We start from the raw sequence: 19,028 nt of genomic DNA, 5'->3' as shown, positions 1-19,028 counted from the left end.
GAGTACATCTCCTTTTATAGACCCAATATACAAGGCGATATCTTCCACCATGTACAAACTCTAGGGACTGCTCAGTGAGAGGATACGGAACAAAAAAGTTCTGATGAACTTATGTTCGGAAATGCATGGTTTCCATGCTAGAGACCATTTGTTTAGTCATACATTGTTACACAGACTGCGGTGTAATACGCGCTGTACCATGCAACCACGGTTACAGTATGTCTTGAGAATGGTTTCCACGTGCCTTAAGGGGCTCCATAAAGGCTCAAAATCATGAAAAGTTCAATTTTTACTTTTTTGCGTTTTCTGAATCTGAAGACTATTACCTTTTAATAGATATATAATTTATTCAATTCCGAAGACTACAACTATTTTTAAATTTTTTTTGAAATGTGTTCTACATGGGCGCGACCCACTGTGGCGCTGTTAAACTGCTGTCAAATGGTGTTATTATTAACGTCCGTGTTCATCAGGTACATTTTAGTGATGTGAGATAAAGTATGTGTTGTGGCTAACCTGTGATGGTTCAATATATATCGCTGGTGTGATTGTCGATTGTTTCATGTTTATTTACTCTGTCGTTATCTCGAAAATATTCGTAATTAATTCTGTTTCTTGAGTCTCTGTTTTGTTGAAGTATAATAATGAGTAAAAGTAAAGTTATTAGAAATCCTCTGAAGGATAGCAACATTGTAAGGTGCAAGGTATTTAGAAATATGGGAATGAAGATAGGTTCTAACATGGTACGAGCGATGCTTGCTTTAGACAAGGAACGCCTTCGGGGTGCAGACAGGGCTGTAAAGAGTCTAGAAATACAAGCAAGAGTAAACAGGAGGAGGAACAAGAGGAAGCTGGAGGAGGAGTTTGCAGAGGATGAAGATAATCCATCCTATGGACCTGGAATGCACTAAAAAGTTAATCCAATCTTTGTCGCTCGATTCCCAAAACTTTTATTTTCTCATACTAATTACATGTTTTCTAAGGATCTTCCAAACATATTTGTTTCAAACTTTCAGTAAATGTTACACAGTACCTTCTGCATAATTTAACACAGCCTTTTTCCAAAAAAAACTGTATATTTTTGAATATATAAATAAAAAATTGCAAAAAATGTTGTGAATTTTCATTACAATTGAAAAAAAAACCATCTTTAATAACTGAACTAAAATTTTGTAAAATCCCTGTGTTAAGTTGTAGCCCATATTCCAATAAATAATCTGTAAAAAGTTCAACTTCCTACCTCAAATACTTTGTGAGGAAAGATGTAATTTATAAGCGTTATTTTAACATTGCAAGTATAGGGCGTTCCGGAGCCCCTTAACGCACGCGTGTACGCGCCGTAGCATGTTCTGTACCAGACGTTCACACCGGCCAGACTGTTCCCGTTCAGTGTCAAAGGCAGTATGAATACGCTGCTCCAGTGTCTCCACATCTGGAGTGGGCTCTGCACACACGATACTTTTGAGATGGTTCCATAATCAGAAATCGCACTGGTAGAGATCCGTTGAACGAGTAGGCCATGCAAGTGCATCCCCTCGTCCGATCCATCAATCAGGGAAGACACAACTGGGAAGCGTACGGACGTTAACGGCGAAGTGGGCTGGAGCACCATCATGTAGCAGCCACATAACTCTGCGAATCATCAATGGCACGTCTTCCAGCAGGGGAGGCAAAGTCACCCGCAAGAAACGCCGATACTTCCGGCCTGTTCAGCGACGTGGAAGGAGGACTGGTCCCGATATAAGGTCGCCAGTTATCCAGGGCCGCACATTCCGGCTGCACCAATGCCTATGGTTCGCTGTCACCATACAATGGGGGTTCCGCATTCTATCCCACTGATGACTGTCATGAAAGTTGAAGATAACACTATATCTGTGAATAGGATGGATGACACAAATCCCGAAGTCGCGTTTTCCTGGTGAAGAATTCAATGACAAAACTGCTCCCGTAGTGGAAAGTCTGTTGCTAGTAAGCCCTGTACATCCTGCAACTGATGCAGATAGTAACAGTTGTCATGGAGAATGTTCCCTACGGTCGTCTGGCATACTCTGTACTGGCGCGTCAGCTGCCTAGTGCTGACACGGCGTTCGCCTTCCACAGCGTTAATCACATTTTCCTCCAAGTTTGGTGACTGAACATTTCGGGTACGTCTTTCATGATTTCCTGCATCCTGAAACGACCCTGACTCAGGCAAATGGCGAAACACTGTTGCAAATATTGAATGCTGTGGTTGTTGTCGGCGGGGTACGTCTCCTGATACAACCTTGCTGCCAGCCGTCCGATGCCATTTGCCTTTCCGTAAGTAAACACCGTGTCGGCGAGCTCTCGACTCTAATACGGAACCATCGTGTACCATGCTGTATCACATCCACTACCAGGTGAGTCATCAAGAGAAGTGAATCGGACACAGCATCACCAACTGCTATGGCAGCAAGAGCGCTAGCGCATGACGTATGAGGAACAGTACCAGCCCTCAACGAGGAAACGATGCATACTGTAACTGTGGCTGCATGGCACAGCACATATTAGACCGCAGTCTCTGCAACAAAGTGTGATTGAATAAATGGTCTCTACAATGGAAACCATGCATTTCCACATAAAAGTTCATTAGGCCTTCTCTGTTCTGTAACCTCTAATAGATCAAAACCTCGAGTTATTTCACGGTAGAAAATAAACACCTTTCAGCTTTCTCTTCTTTGCTTAGGATTGGTTTACCGTCTGAGCACTTGATATTCATGCAGCTGATTCTCTTTTGTCGAAATGTCTCTTCAATTTTCCTGTAGGGGGCATCTATCTTTCCCCGTGTGGTACACCATGAAGATCAAAAGTATCGCGGACACCCTGCTGAAAATGACTATAAGTTCGTGGCGCCCTCCATCGGTAATGCTGGAATTCAGTATGGTGCTGGCCCACCATTAGCCTTGAGGACAGCTTCCACTCTCGCTGGAATACGTTCAATCAGATGCTAGAAGTTTACTATGGGAATGGCAGTCCATTCTTCACGGAGTGCTGCACTGAGGAGAGGTACCGATATCGGTCGGAGAGGCCTGGCACGAAGTCGGCGTTACAAAACACCCCAAAGGCGTTCCATAGGGTTCGGGTCAGGACTCTGTGCAGGCTAGTCCATTACAGGGATGTTACTGACGTGTAACCACTCCGCCACAGGTCGTACATTATGAACAGGTGCTCGATCGTGTTGAAAGATGCAATCACCTTCCCCGAATTGCTCTTCAACAGTGGGAGGCAAGAAGTTGCTTAAAACATCAATGTAGACCTGTGCTGTGATAGTGCCACGCAAAACAACAAGAGGTGCAAGCCTCCTCCATGAAAAACACGACTACACCATAACACCACCGTATACGAATTTTGCTGTTGGCACCATACACGCTGGCAGATGACGTTCACCGGGCATTCCCCATATCCACACCCTGCCATCGGATCGCCACATTGTGTACGGTGATTCGTCACTCAACACAACGGTTTTTCACTGTTCAATCGTCCAATGTTTACGTTTCTTATACTAAGCGAGGCGTCGTTTAGCATCTACCGACGTGATGTGTGGGTTATGAGCAGCCGCTCGACCATGAAATCCAAGTTTTCTCACCTCCTACCCAACTTTCATAGTACTTGCAGTGGATCCTAATGCAATTTGGAATTCCTGTGTAATGGTCTGGATACATGTCTGTCTATTACACATTACGACCCTCTTCAACTGTCGGCGGTCTCTGTCAGTCAACAGAGGAGGTCAGTGTGGTGTCACCGCCAGACACCACACTTGCTAGGTGGTAGCTTTAAATCGGCCGCGGTCCGCTAGTATACGACGGACCCGCGTGTCGCCACTGTCAGTAATTGCAGACCGTGCGCCACCACACGGCAGGTCTAGAGAGACGTACTAGCACTCGTCCCAGTTGTACAGCCGACGTTGCTAGCCATGGTTCACTGAGAATTACTCTCTCATTTGCCGAGACGATAGTTAGCATAGCCTTCAGCTACAATTGCTACGACCTAGCAAGGCGCCGTATTCCATTGATATTGAAATTCTATTACTGTATCATCAAGAGCAATGTTCTACAAATGTGGATTAAAGTTAAGTATTCCCGAAGCTACGTACTTTTCTTTATAGCATTCATTACGTATCCTGTTTCAGACCTCACGCCAGCCTGCGTGAGCTTATAGCGTGCATTTCGGTCTCCTCCAACAAAACAGTGTTGGCACTTCTGCCGACACTTCAGTCAGCTTGTACGCTTTTGTACTGTATGTGTTTCTTCACGTTTCGACTTCACTATCACATCGGAAACAGTGGACCTAATGATGTTTAGCAGTGTGAAAATCTCGTGTAGAGGCATATGACGCAAGTGACACCCAATCACCTGACCACGTTCGAAGTCCGTGAGTTCCGCGGAGCGCCCCATTCTGCTCTCTCACGATGTCTAATGACAACTGAGGTCGCTTATAAGGAGTACCTGGCAGTAGGTGGCAGCACAATGCACCTAATATGAAAAACGTATGTTTTTGTGGGTGTCCGGATACTTTTGATCACATAGTGTATGTCCTTTTAAATCCTTACATTTGTCCTCTAGCCATTCCTGCTTATCCAATTTGCATTTTCTATCAATCTTATTTTTAGACGTTTGTATTCCTTTTTTCCTGTTTCTTTAACTGCATATTTTTATATTTTCTCCTTTCATCAGTTAAGTTCAATGCCTCATGTGTTATCCATGAATGTTTACTAGGCCTCGTCTTTTTACCTCTTTGATCCTATGCTACTTTCACTCTTTCATTTCTTAAAGCTACCCATTGCTTTTCTGCTCTAGTCCTTTCGCCTGCTCTTGTCAGTCGTTGCCTTATACTCCTACTGAAATTCTCAACAACCTCTGGTTCTTTCAGTTTATCCAGGTCCCCTCTCCTTAATTTCCTACGTTTTGGCAATTTCTTCATTCTTAATCTGCAGTTCATAACCAATAAAGTATGTTCAGAGTCCACATCTGTCCCTGGAAATGTCTTAACATTTAAAATCTGGTTACGAAACCTCTGTCTTACCATTACCGAAATCTTCCAGTGTCTTTATGTCTCCTCCACGTATTCACTCATCTTGAATGATTCTTAAACCAAGTGTTAGCGATGCTTTAGTTATGCACTGTGTAAAACTCTACCAGGTAGCTTCCTCTTTGATTCCTTTCCCCCCCAGTCCAATTCACCTACTATTTTTCCTTCTCCTGGTTTTCACACAATCGAATTCCAGTCCCCTACCATTAATAAATTTTCGCCCCCATTAACTACCTGAATAATTTCATTTATCTCGTCATACATTTGTAGCATCTCTCCATTATTTGCGGAACTAGTTGGCATACTTTATAAGCTTGTGCTACTGTATCGGATGTGGGTTTCGTGTCTATCTTGGCTACAATAAAGGGTTCACTATGCTGTTCATAGTAGCTCACCCTCATTCCTGTTCTCCTACTCATTACTAAACCTACTCCAGCAATATCTCTGTTTGATTTTGTATTTATATCCCTGTATTCACCTGACCAGAAGTCCTGTTCCTGATGCCATATAACTTCACTAATTTCCACTATACCTAACTTTAACCGATCCATTTCCCTTTTTAAATTTTCTAACCTACTTTCCTGATTAAGGAATCTAACATTACACGCTCCTGTCCACAGAATGACAGTTTTGTCTCTCCTGATAACGACATTCCCTTGAGTAGTCGCCGCTCGCAGATCCAAATAGGGGCTATTTTATCTCCGGAATATTTTACACATGAGGATACCATCGCTATTTAACCACACTGTAGAGCTGCATGCGCTCCGTAAAAACTATTGCTGTAGTTTCCCCTTGCTTTCAGCCGGTCGCAGTAGCAGCACAGCAAGGTCATTTTGGTTGATGTTACAGGGCCACTTCAGTCAGCCATCCAGACTGTTGGCTGTGTAACAACTGATAAGGCTGCTGCCCCTTTTCAGGAACCACAAGTTTGTCTGGCCTCTCAACAGATTCCCCACCGTTGTGGTTGCACATACTGTACGGCTATATGAATCGTTGAGGCACCACGCTTCCACATCAACGACAAGCTCCATTATTCATAGGGTTGGGAAGAGGGTGGGGGGAGGAGTGTACATCTGTTAAGGATGTGTAAATGAATAGTTTCAAGTCTCTGCGCCTAGTAGAGCGGCCATCAGAATGCGTTAGCGTTCTTCGTGTTTACTGTTCTTACTAGGTCTGGTTAGGTATATAAAGGGCGTGAACCTCATGGTATATAATCACTGTGAAGGACAGGAAGATGACATGTACTGGTATGAGGCAGCATCATCAGCACCTCAGAGTGTTTTACAGGGGCTTCATCGTTTGTCTCTGTTTGACCGTCTGGTTGAATCGTGCAATATCGAGATTTGTGGGACCTGCGGATGTGGCGATAGTCCAATGTTGAACTGCATAGGAAGCATACTCGACTTCAAGGTTCCAATTGACGACATCTGACTGCCACATCCACGCATGCCGTCTGTGAACAAGTAATGGGACTCCTGCATCGCTCTGTGTTATCCCGCACCATTGGGCGGGACTAGCAACAGCGGTCTACTGAACTAGCGTCCCCCGCAGAAGCTGTAGTTAACACCACAACACAGACCGCTGCGTGAGGAGTGACGCCGCGAATGGGAATCGTACACTGCTTATGAATGGCATCGCGTTGTGTTCAGCGATGAATCACGGCTCAGCACATCATCTGATGACCGCCGTCGGCGCGTGTGATGCCGAGCTGGGGAAGCAGTCTATTCTTCCACTGTTTTGGAGAGGCGTCATAGCGTACGGAGTCATCGAGTATATTTTAAAAAGTCACAGCTGGTAGTGATTAAGAGAGCTCTGACGGTACAACAGTATGTGTTCTCAGGTGTTATCTTCCGCGCGACCGTATCATGGTGCCATTTTGCAACAGGTTAATGCTCGTTCACACATGCGTGGGACAACTCCGAACGCCAATTCCATCTCAGCGCCAGAGTGTGGAATATGAAGGACAATTTACAACAGTTGTGGGGCAGCTTGTCTTAGGAGAGGACGCAATGGCTTTGTGTCAGCCTCTCAAGCGAATCAGTATATGAATCCAGGCCAGAGGCATACACTTCTTACTGCCAAGTTCTATGTAAATTCGTATCGTTACGGTGATCATAGAAATAACATCACATACCATCCTAAAAGGCGGAGTTTCATTTCGTTTCCTCCTCTCCTTCTGGGGACTTCACTTTTTTTGTAAGGCAGTGCACATCCGATTACTTGCTGCAACATAACCCTCCGGCCTACGATGCCATATGATATCTTTTTACGGAAAATTCAGTTGTATATTTCAAGACATTTACATTCAACTTTCTCTGCATAAGTTTCTTTTTAGTTTCAAATGATAGTAAAATTTCCTGTCAACAGGTGACAAGCAATTGTGGGTATCACAAATCTCTCAGCTATAAGAAGGAATTTATGTAAAACCAGCACCATTCCAACGCACAAAATTATTAGGCAACTGAGTCTATTCTTCAATAATAATGTTTTGGTTGTAGCTAGGACTTTGGATACTAGCGTGCCGCTGTTTTTACATGCATTTCTACTTCTAGCTAACAGATTTTTAATACCCACGATTGACGTTCTACCGAGAATCAAGTAGACCTAAGTAAATATCAGATATCACATTGGGTATTATTAAAACGCTTCAGCTGTATTTAGTAGTTTATTTTTAGATCACTATCGGTTTCATGGCACTAAAAGCCACGTCTTCAGGTGAACATCTGCATAACAATAAATGATGAACGAATAAGAACGATGAGAATTTCACTGATATGATAATTTCCTAAAATTATTTTAAGATTACTAAAAAAAAATTTAAAGACTGAAAAACTAATACATAAGACTCTTAAAATGCACATATCTAAAAAATTAGAGCTAAAATGCTCGGAACTTCGTACCCAACATTCGTCTTTCGTCGCTAAATTGCGTTATCGGATGCATAGATGCCAGTCCAGTATGGTCGATCAAGTCCAAATAAATTATACCATAATGATCCACTGGCAAGATGAAAACAAATGAAAAACTATTAAGACGTAACTTGCGGCTAACGTGAAAAATCGGGAGTGGTTGTAGCAAAATGGAATGATCTTTTAAAAATCTTAAAATCATTTTAGCAAATTATCGTATCAATGGACATCTCGGGCTATTATTCGTTCTTGCTTTATTGTTATGCAGATGTTCACCTGATGTGGCTTTTAGTCTCTTGAAAAGGGTAGTGACCTAAAAAACTGAGTAAATACAGCTGAAGCGGTTTATTATTACTTAAGATGACTGCTCATAGCTGTGGTTGCTCTACATACAAGATTGTCAGCATTTCTAAATGACAGTAAACCATCAGTGTTACGATGTGTACGTTGAAAGGAAAAACAGTCTCAGTAACTATGTCATATAAAAGGAAGTCACCGCTAAAGCATTCTTAAGGCAGGTTGTGTGGCACTATGCTGATCTTCGCACCAGTTTGCAGTAAGTTAATCGGATGTAAAGTTTTCATTGTTCTTCTTTGCCGCTTCAGGGAGCAGAGTTGCGCTGGTTGATTGACGCATTCTGACAAAAACGAAATTGTGAGAGTAGAAACTTGGGTGTCACTTCTTCCATCACGAATTTAATTACTTTTTCCTCATCAATTTTACAACATATAAGAACGCGAAGTAACAGCAGCGATGAGTGTCTAATTCATTGCGTCGACGCTAAACAATAATGGGAGAGGGAGTCATTCCGCTGTGAAATTTGATTACGAGCCCTTCCTTTTTAAGCAATTTAGCTGGCCCACCCTTGCCGCTGTCCTGCCCCGCCCGCCAGTCTTGCAAGAGGTAATCCCAGGCGAGCTAAGACGGACTTGCTTCTTGTTAATGCAAGGCCCGCCCGGGCCTGGCCGAGCTCCGAGGACGAACCAAATGCAAATTACACGCGCGCGCACACACACATACACACCACTACGCACACACGCAGACTCCCACGCCCTCCCTCTCGCCTTCTCTGTCTGAGTATTGATTCCAGAAACAGCTTCGTCGTTGGAAACGTGGAAATGCCTCGAAGCAGATAATTATTGTTCGGGAAGAGAAGGCGCGCGTGGACAGTCTCAAAATTACTTCTCGCAGCGCCGCAGTGGTCAAGGAAGGAACTAAGCTGTGCTTGGAGTACCGCGCTGTAACGTCAGATGGCAGGTAGGTCGACTCTGAAGGAGGCAAACGCGTGAGACACAAACTGCAAAACTTCCGCAACATTGTTGATTTCATTACAGAAGTATAGTTTTAACATGCATTATATCGATAGTGCTGTGATGAATGGTGTAGGTGAGTATGATTACCTGCAGTAAACACCAGAAATTGTATTATCGCTTGTATTTTTCATCTGTGGGCTTACACAGTGCAGAAATATAAAACTACAATACTGGCTCTTGTTTTGAAAGTGTAGCACGTTGTTTAATCTTTCAAGGCGCCAAAGCATGTAAGCGTGTGGTGAGGTTGTTTCATTAAACGAAACTTGTTCGTCCTAAAATTGCGCCTTCGCTTTTGTAATTGCCATCCAAGAAGTAGGACATAGCGCTTAATATTTTAATGGTAATTTATTACTAGAAGATCTGTAACCATTATAGTCTTGTCTTTAAATATACTGGCATCAATATAGAAGCTGGTGTGCGCTCTCAGTATTCAGTTACCATTTGCAAACATATTGACAACACTCTGAAGACTGTAAATCGGTCCAGCTCACGATTCATACCAAAATCAATGCTTCACTAAATTAGATAAGGAAGGACATGTTTAGGACGATGGGCGAAGGAATAAAATGTTAATGATAACGACCAAATACTACACTGGTAACTGTTGGTGAAGTGTTACATAGAGCTTAACAATCATTAGATCCATTATGGAGAATGAATTGATACGTGTAAGTTATTAGCGTAATAGATAGAAGTTTGCGTGAATGCATACATACACTTAACAACCGTATTGATGGTTGTCTGGACGATATTTGAAACTGAAAAAGAAAATCTTTTGATTTGGTCGACGTATTAAACATACAAGTATATGGAAGAAACACACATTTAAGCCCATTTTATGAGATTTTGCTCGCCATAAATCAGCTTAATCGTACTAAGGAAGTAGTCATTTTATGCAGTACTAGCTCAGAAATCCGGTGTTTCCCGGGTCAGAATATGGGGCATGGGAGAACGCATGAATATAATTCTAGATATGAGACGCATACAGACGTTTAAGGATATTATGAATGCAGTTATCCTGTTAGTAAGGAGGGATGGAGTCGGAGCATGGTAGTGGGTGAGTGTGGAAGGCGAAGATTCGTTAAATGTGGGGAAGTAAATAGTCTTTGGTGAAGCTAAATAATACCTGACTAACAAACTTTACCGTAGCCCTAAATGTGAAAATGTTTTTATTGTTTCATTTACGATGCAATGCAGTGTGGATAAGAATCCTCAACATGTTTCATCCATACTGTGGGTGACTGTGGTTGGCAGATATCTCAGTGCAATGAGCCATGTGGAACACGTTAGTTCTCTAAGAAAAAGCTATGTTCTCCATAACTTTTGAACTTTACCAAATTAGTGAATATATTCGCTTATACAATCTTCACTCTGTTCCATCGATACTGGAATTAACATTACGTTACGTTTACATATTTAACCGCAGGTAACACCATGAGGCCAATGCTAGTTCAGTAATATTGCCTTAACATAATAGTGTTGAAATGAAGCTGGAAAGGAATAGAAGTTGCTGTATTTTTTTAGACATTAGCGAAGTGATTGACGAAAACGCGCTAACTTATGAAAAGGCTTTTACTCACGAAGAATAAGCAAAACGTTTATCCGAAATCACTGCAGTGTACCGTTCGATCCATTATTTGTTAGTTACTAGTCGTTTTATCTTACAGTCTATCTGGTAGACTTTCTTTGTGTCGGTAAATTGTGATTGACGAAAACGCGCTGAGAGATTAAAAACTGATCTATTTGAAATTACACATCGTTATTAAAGTCTGAATTACGAAACTGCGCAAGAATCGTATTATGTCGGACTAAAGAAACAATAAAAGCATTTTCACATGTACGGTTTTAGTTCGTAAGTCACAAACCGTACAACTATTCCTGAGAGTATTTATTGCTCCGTATTTCGCGGATTTTTGCTCGCCACACTCTTCCACTGCCGCTCACCACGACCAAACTCCCTAACAGGATGAGGGCAAGGGCTATCTACCACCACAACCACGAGTGGGTGGCAGTGGCTGCTCTTGTAGAAAAATCTGTCTGCACGTGCACACACAAGCCTTTTATACACAGGTTGGTCACTTAGACGTTTCAACACAAATATCGAATGAACAATAGGTATTGAAAAACGACTTTTGCGGTACGAATGTAAGGCAGGTAGTCATGAAAGTAAATACTGAGACATTCGAAAACGAAAGCAAATGTTATTTACAACGCAAACTTACTTTCCTTTTTTAACTGGACTTCTTGTATAGTTTCTTACGCAATCAGTACCATGAAAAATCACAAGAAATGGCGTTGGTTGCAACGCAATACGTCAGTTACATCCCATAAATTGCAAACTGAAGTAAACGCTTGAAATAAAAGAAACGCGCCGCTATTGCACATCCTGAGATGCAAGCGTGAACCTCACGTTGCTCGTATTCGCGATGTGACTGACGTACTACGATGCAACAACGCCATACTTATTGCTGTTTAAACTGTTATTAAGTGGACAGGCAACAATATAGATGTCTAGTCACACGCAATGAAAAATAAGGAAAGGTTTTACTTGTTCGTGCTTTATTGATTTTTCCTACAGTACTAGAATGGACGTAATGGTAACGAAAAATCGAATATCAACGGCAAGGATAAACATAATTAATGACTGACCAAGGACCTAACACAGGGGCAAATTGCACTGTTGTTTCCAGTCGACTTAATAACAGTGTACACAGCATTAAGTAGATCTTTTGTTGCATCGTCGGTACGTCAATCACATCACAGTTACAAACAACGTGTGCATCTCGGGATGCACAATAGTGGCGTTTCTCGTCCATTTCAAGCACCAGCTCCACTTTGCAATTTCTCTGAATGTAACTGACGTATTTCGATGCAACCAACGCCATTCCTTTCTTGATTTTTCATGTTATTGATTGGGTAACAAATAATACTGGGTGTCTATTTAAAAGACTTAAGTTTGCGTTGAAAATAATATTTGCTTACGTTTTAGAATGTCTCATAGTATTTACTTTCATGAACCTTTGACTTACATTCATACCCATGAAAGTATCAATATCTATAGCTGCCCCAGAGATATTTGTGCTGAAACGTTAAGTGGACCACCCATTATAACGGCTGAGTCACGCAATATGTAACACCTCTTTTATTTCGTGAACGGCTACACATATTGAAACGTGGTTTTCGGCAAATTTTAGAGCATCGAGGAACACGTACTTTTTGTTTGGTTAACGTTTTTGGCGCTGGTATCAACGGAGATACTGAAGCAAGAACTTTTCTTTAAATAGAACCGTGTAGTTTTTATATCTCTGTAGCTCTTGAGAAGACAATTACAGTGGTATGGCGTTGCTAATGTTGACATTGACACCCGTCATAAAAAAAATTCAAGAAATTTCCTAGAATATGAGAGAACGGTGGCCGGAATCGACATTAGCGGTGCAAACACCGCCAAGTATAGCTGTGTGCTACTCTGTGTCAGAGCGTCAACACATTTGCTCATTTACTTGTCCTCACTGCAGCCCGCTCATTTCTGCTTCAGCTTTCGTTGCATACAGACATGTACACCAGTGAGGAGGTGTTGGATATACTACTTTGATATGGTGAATGTAAAAGAAAGCACGTAAAAGCAGTACAGCGGTATAAGGCTATCTATCCGGATCGCCAATGTCCAACGCGCCAGGCAGTTGCACGAATTATTAAGACGCTAGTGCGGACAGGCTGCTTCAACGTCAAAAAGAGGACAGGAAAGAAGACTGCAACAGACAGAGAACACGAAGAACCAGTTCTGTATACGACGCTAATGAATCCGCACAGTGGTACGAAACGTATTGCCAAGGACTGTGGAATCAGCCAGACGAGTGTCATCCGCATATTGCATCGACAGAATTTCCATCCCTACCATCCGTCACAACACAAGGCACTCGACGGCCGTAATTTCGAACGGCGTCCAGAATTTTGTCGGTTTGCCCTTCAGCAACTCAGAGACGACCCTATATTTCTCAGCGTGTGTTCTTTACCAATGAAGCAACGTTCACTGACGAAGCTACTGGGCAGCCGAAAATCCGCACTGGCTTTGCCACGTACAGCGTCAACCCCCGTGGAGCGTAAACGTATGGTGTGGCATCATAGAAAATTACACTGTAGAACCTTACTCCACCTCAGGCGTTCCAATTGGACATTCATATGCATACTTTCTGACGAACGTTCTGCCAGTTCTTCTTTCTTCTAGGAGAGGTAGCACGGGATACCCGACAGTGTATGCGGCTGCAAGACGACGGATGTCCAGCTCACTCGTCTCGTGTTGCAACACAAATACTGAATGAGAAGTTTCGTGGACGTTGTAGAACACGAAATTCTGTTGTCAAATGGCCTGCGAGGTCGCCTGATTTGACTCCTCTTGATTTCTTTCTTTGGCGAGCACTCAAAGATGCACTCTATACCGAAGCCCCAACTATGCCAGACAATATGTGTCGATATGTGTCGTCGAATCGCCAGTGCATGATATCCCATATCATCCACTGTAATTACATCTGTTCCTCGATCTTTCGAACGACGATTGCAAATTTCCCTCTCAGTCCATGGTGAACAGTTTGAATACATGCTTAAATAAGGGATAAAGCTGGTTTTTGTAAGACCAAATTTATGTTATGTGACTTGTGTGGCTATCAACTGGTTGTTAGTAAATTGTTTATTTCATTTACGTGTGTGCGACATTGGATAGCAATGTCAAATGGATCGACAGCGTGTACAGCACGTAACTAGTACCGCTGTCTTTAGGAGCTTACGTTCAGCATGAAACGACGTTTCGTTAAGAAAAATATTTATCTTGCGGTGTATAGATGATCACCGAAGTATTTTTAATAAAATGTATCCCTTATGATTTAATTTAGAGCCGTGTAGATAGAGATAGTTGTCCGACAGCATGTATTTTACCTCTAAGAAGCACACTGCCACGTCCAGTAAAGGTACGGCAAATCTTCCTTCTGAAGTTTAGATATTTAATACAGTAGTTGCTTTTTGCAGCATATAAGACCTCTTTATTTTTGAAGAATGAGAAATTGGTTTGTCTGTTTCAGCTTACGTAAATCTGGGAGGATACACAAGTGTGAAATTGTTTTCCTAAGTCGTTTATGAAACACTAGATTCTAGCCTTTGTCGTATTTCCATATCCAACATTCATACGTGAACCTGCATCTTGGTCGCATGTTGGCTGAAGAGGAAATAAAGCTTTATTCTCGTTGCGCAGACTTACTTTACGGTATATGACTACGCAGCCTGCTTGACAGCGTTTACACCGCAAATGTCGTTTCTGGCCGCCGTGCTGTCACATTCTAGGACATTTCTCGAATTTTCTTACGACAGCTTTCAACGTCAACATTAACAAATGCTATATCACTGTAGCTGTCTTCTCCAGAGGTGTCGAATGCAGTTATCAAAAGTATACGGTTCCATTTAAAAAACGTACTTGCTTCAATACCTCCATTGATACTAGCGCCAAAAACATTAAACTGACAAAAACATACGTGCTCCTGAACGCTCTACCATTTGCCGAAAACCACGTTTCGATATGTCTAACCGTTCACGAAATAAAAGGGGTGTTATGCCTTACGTGACTCATCCTGTAGATACAGATTATTTGAAAAAATAATTGTATGTAAACTTTTTTCCATTTTTTGCGATCAGTGTGTGAACCAGATATTAAGGTGCAAGAAAATTCTTTCACAAATGGCAATAATGTGTGTGTGTGTGTGTGTGTGTGTGTGTGTGTGTGTGTGTGTGTGTACGTACGAAAAAGCTAAGCTACACCATAGTTAGGAGTACAGATTATACCCTTCCTGTCCCTGTAACTCGGTGGGTAAAAGAGTTCAAAGGTCAGAGCAATGCAAAGGCATAATAGAACCGAAATATTTTATCCAAGCGGTGTTGCATAGATTTAACCTACAGTATTTATAGAATAGAATCATGGAACCACCAAAAGCTGCTCTAATGTGTGTTTATTTTCAGATAACCTGTTCGGATCAAATGATCATTTTCAACGCACTCAGACCAGGTTAAACGAAGATTCCTTACATATTTATTATGAGCTGCAAACTTAAATATGCATTCTTAAGTAACATATTTTTCCATTAGTCACCAAGTAGCCGGCCGGAGTGGCCGTGCGGTTCTGGGCACTACAGTCTGGAACCGCGGTAGCAGGTTCGAATCCTGCCTCGGGCATGGATGTGTGTGATGTCCTTAGGATAGTTAGGGTTAAGTAGTTCTAAGTTCTAGGCGACTGATGACCTCAGAAGTTAAGTCGCATAGTGCTCAGAGCCATAAAAAAAAAGTCACCAAGTACTCAGACTGACAGTTCATTGCACTGTTCAGCATACTGGAAAGGTCAGTTTATGATACGACTTTAAGATAGTATGCTAGTACCTAGTAAAAGTACTGTGGTGTTCCAACCATTAGGGTTGAAGAACTTAAATAGGTCGTGGCATTAATTTGTGACTGCAACATATGAAACGAAAGCAGAAACCATTTGATCACAGCTAAGAGTAAAATGTTGAATGAAAATATGGAAACGTAAATTATATATTATTGTAGTTCTACACCTCCAAACATATTCCGCAAGCGACTGCAGAGCGGAGAGTACTGTGCTCCAGCACTACCGATTCTTCTATAGAGGGAGAGAAAATGCGCCTGTATGCCTCGGTGACCCTCCTAACTTCACTTATTTTACTTTTACTTTTTACTTCTACTCTCACAATGCCTACGCGAAATCAACAGTGGAAGCAGCTGAGATTTTACACAAGGCTACCAATTCTCTGCCATTCGTCACCAGGGCTTTCCGTGAACAAAGTCGCCTTTCCTTCCAAGATTCCTGTTTACATTTACAGAGAATCTATCACGCAGGAGGTACCGACCTGCTAAGATCCTAGGGGCAAGTCCCAAATTCATCAGAATCCTACGGTCATAACTACATGATAATGGCTCCAAACACCTGAGGAGACCTCTAGAATTGCCCAGACTAGCTCCTCGACTGAGATTTGCTTCACAGATGCGCTGCGCTCTCCTGGGATCGTTACTACAAATCTTTCAATCATCTTTTCTATACGGATTTTACGAGGGTTGTCCACAAAGTAACTTCCGTCTCTGTTTCTATCCGCGGCAGCACTACGATCGCAATTCCGAGCATGCACGGTAGTTACTCTGACTCAAGGAGAAAACATGTACGCCATTTTCAGATCGCTGCTGCCGACGTGTGCTTTTTAGTGCTTCTTTATAATGTCAGCCGCAATTGAATATGCCGCCGCGTGTGAAATCAGATCTGCGATTCGTTTTCTAAATTCAAAGAAAGTTAAACCGAAGGAAATTCATCAGCAGATCTGCGAGGTTTACGGACAAAATGCTATGAGTGATTCAATGGTTAGAAGATGGGTCAGAGTGTTCAATGATGGACGTGATCAAGTGCACGATGGAGAACGAAGTGGACGCCCGTCTGTGGTCACTAATTGAAGAGAAGTTTAAGCACAACCGTAAGTTTACAGTTAGTGACCTTGCTATGGAAGTTACGCAATTCTCACGATCACTAATTAATGAAATTGTTACTGAAAAACTGAAATTTCGAAAACTTTGCTTGAATACATAGGCGGCAACCTTCTATGAAGAAGGCATACAAAAACTTGTGCCACACTATGACAAGTGCCTACAAAATTTCGGAAGCTATGTAGAAAAGTAGTTTAACAGTTGTAGGTTTTTGTACAATAAATATTTTTTCTGTATCTGTACACGTTTGATTTATATAAAGGAACTTACTATGTGGACATACCTCGTATCTCTTGCTTCCATTTTACGAGGGGCATTCAATAAGTAACGCAATGCATTCTTTTTATGAAAGGAGGTTGGTGTTATTCCAATACTCCATATTATTCATCATTTTTTTAGGTACAAAACCATATTTTTCAGCATAATTTCTGTTCAATGCGACGGCCTTACGCCACCTTACTGGGAGGGTATGTATGTCCGCAAGGTACCACTCTACTGGCCGACGTCGGGGCAATGTCTTGCAGCATCGATAACCTTCCCACCATTCACGCACTGCTTCATCAGGTCGAACAGAGGGAAGTTCAAAGGCGCGACATCCGGTCTGTAGCACGGAGGTCGGACAAGTTTGCGCCTTATTGCGATGATGCCAGATGCCTAGCCTAGCGACTAACCGTGCTTTTGTTCATTGCCACGTCTCCGTAGACTTTCTGCAAGTGCCTGTGAATATCTGCGGTGGTCTGGTTTTCCGCCAAAAGAAACTCAATAAAAGCTCTCTGTTTGGAACGGCTCTCCTACAGAGACGCCATTTTGAGGGCTACGTATGGCGTCACCACCAACCGGAACTTCGTGAAACTATAGAGGCTGAAGCGGGAATATCCCACGATGTCCCACAATAAATTCCGCAGTTTTCAACCGAAACTGGCGGAGAAAAGAAAGTGTTACATCACTTATTGAAGGCACCTCGTACATGACCTTAGACTGTCATCTGTAAACACAGAGTTTTTAAACAGAAGCGTCATATAACTACAGAAGGTAGTTCTGGACAAAATTAGAAGTAAATTCCCATAATGATATGCCCGGGAACCAATATTACTTGAGATACTGGCCAATCTGCCCTCCAATTCCCATCTGTATGTTACTAAGAAAAAATGGCTTTGAGCACTATGGGACTTACCGTCTGAGGTCATAAGTCCCTAAGGACATCACACATATCCATGCCCGAGGCAGGATTCGAACCTGCGACCGAAGCAGTCGCTCGGTTCCGGACTGAAGCGCCTAGACCCGCTCGGCCACCGTGGCTGGCATGTTACTTAGAAGTAGACGCCATAGGCAGTCTTGCATGTGGTTGCGATGCATCCGGACGCGACCTTCAGTGCTTCTTCGCAGCGAGTAAAGCACTCTTTCAGACAAAACTGCCTGCATTCGTACTGCGTTGTATGCATTGGTCACACACTCCTCTAACGTCTGCATACTGTTGACGAGCTGAGCATGCACCAATACCTTTAGACGTCCCAATAGCCAGAAATCCAACGGATTCAGGTCCGGTGAACGGGGAAGCCATGCTAACTGACCTCCTCCACCAATACACCGCCCATAGAACTTTGCGGTGCGGTACTGTCACACGATCTGTAAAATATCTGGTGATGCCCCGTCGTGCACAAACCACAGTCGTTGAATTTCTGCAACGGTTTTGTCCTCTAAGAGCGCAAAAATCCGTGATACATAGCTCCTGTTAATCTGTCTGGTAAATTATTTTACCCCATGCGTATGTCACTAACAATTTCGGCCAATACATTGATAATGATGCGATCGTGATGTCTCACTTCCAAGATTGCTCGAGGACTTACATCCGCCCACGAGCGTGTACTGTGGTTATATATTATGACATTCCGTGTGAATTCTGCCTTATCTGTAAATAAAATGCTGGCTGTGAACTGCGGATCTTCGACAGCCTATATATTAACAGGTGTTCCTTTCAGGACGTATCATTATAGGAAATTTTCTTCTAGTTTTGATCGATACTACTTGCTGTAAGGATATAGGGCACTTCTTTTTAAATGTCCTATATTTTCAACGATTTGACGGGATTTAGAAATTGACCACTAATCTTGTAATCGAATATTACTGGTATATTTATGACTGGTATGAGCATTATCTTGTATTTTTCCACTTTCAGAAAGAGAATTGCCGTTTATCACATCAAGAGAAAATTCTGGACATGTTTGTCTTCATCTCT

This window comes from Schistocerca cancellata, chromosome 2 (assembly GCF_023864275.1).
Source record: "Schistocerca cancellata isolate TAMUIC-IGC-003103 chromosome 2, iqSchCanc2.1, whole genome shotgun sequence".
Classification (NCBI taxonomy): Eukaryota; Metazoa; Arthropoda; class Insecta; order Orthoptera; family Acrididae; genus Schistocerca; species Schistocerca cancellata.
Note: the sequence above shows the minus strand (reverse complement) of the source record.